The sequence below is a fragment of the Branchiostoma belcheri genome, unplaced genomic scaffold, assembly GCF_001625305.1.
Source record: "Branchiostoma belcheri isolate BF01 breed outbred unplaced genomic scaffold, Haploidv18h27 scaffold24, whole genome shotgun sequence".
Lineage (NCBI taxonomy): Eukaryota > Metazoa > Chordata > Leptocardii > Amphioxiformes > Branchiostomatidae > Branchiostoma > Branchiostoma belcheri.
In genome coordinates this window covers 2695876-2696801 of record NW_017803843.1, presented here as the reverse complement: position 1 = coordinate 2696801, position 926 = coordinate 2695876, and positions in this window count along the sequence as shown.

Sequence of the window (926 nt, the reverse complement as noted above, 5' to 3'; positions counted from 1 at the left end):
AGCTAAATTAAGTCATTATTAACATAATCAATATCTTCCTGTGTTTCTCTCATTGTCAATTACCAATGTCACAAGCTTCAATTGTCCTATCATGGAATGCAGCTGATTTATAGAATTTCCCCATAAATTATGCAAATTACATCCATATTTGCATAATTGTCACTTAATTATATTAAGCATCACATAAGCTACCTACATACCAAAAATCACAACGATCCGTCAACCGGTTCTTGAATTATCCCCTTTTGAATATTTTCAAGAATTTATCCCTGCAGTTCCAGAGCAAGCCGCTAGGGGGCCTAAACTCACGTCACTTCTTTCCCAGCACAAGAGCTACCTACCATCTAAATTTCATCACCATAGCATGTCTAGATCATGAGATATCAAAACCGGAAGTTCAGCTGCAGTACCATAATAAGCCGCTAGGGGGTCCAGAATCTAATCATTTTGAGGTCTCATCAAGACCTACCCACCTACCAAGTATCAAGACAATCCATCAAGGCCTTCTCAAGTTATCGTGTTTACAGACAGACACACACACACACAAACACACACATACACGAACGCCCCTGAAAACATAACCTTCTTGGCGAAGGTAATGATTAAGAATATATTATATATCAGTGCATTGATTCATTAACTTTTATTACATATGTTGTAATATAATGCTGACATAAAACACCATGCATGTAAGACCATGTTGAGTACAGGATGTGCAAAATAATACTGTCAAAACACACTATATTACATAATACAAGTATAAGAAGTACCAGGCTCAAATTCATACAGGAGGCCACACTAGAGGAAAGTATAGCATAGTATCAAACAATATTTGGCATGTAAGCAAAATCTGATGTGGAAAAAAAGGGATCATATAGCATTCAGCATATGAATCAATACCAAGTGCTCATATTTGGCACTAACAG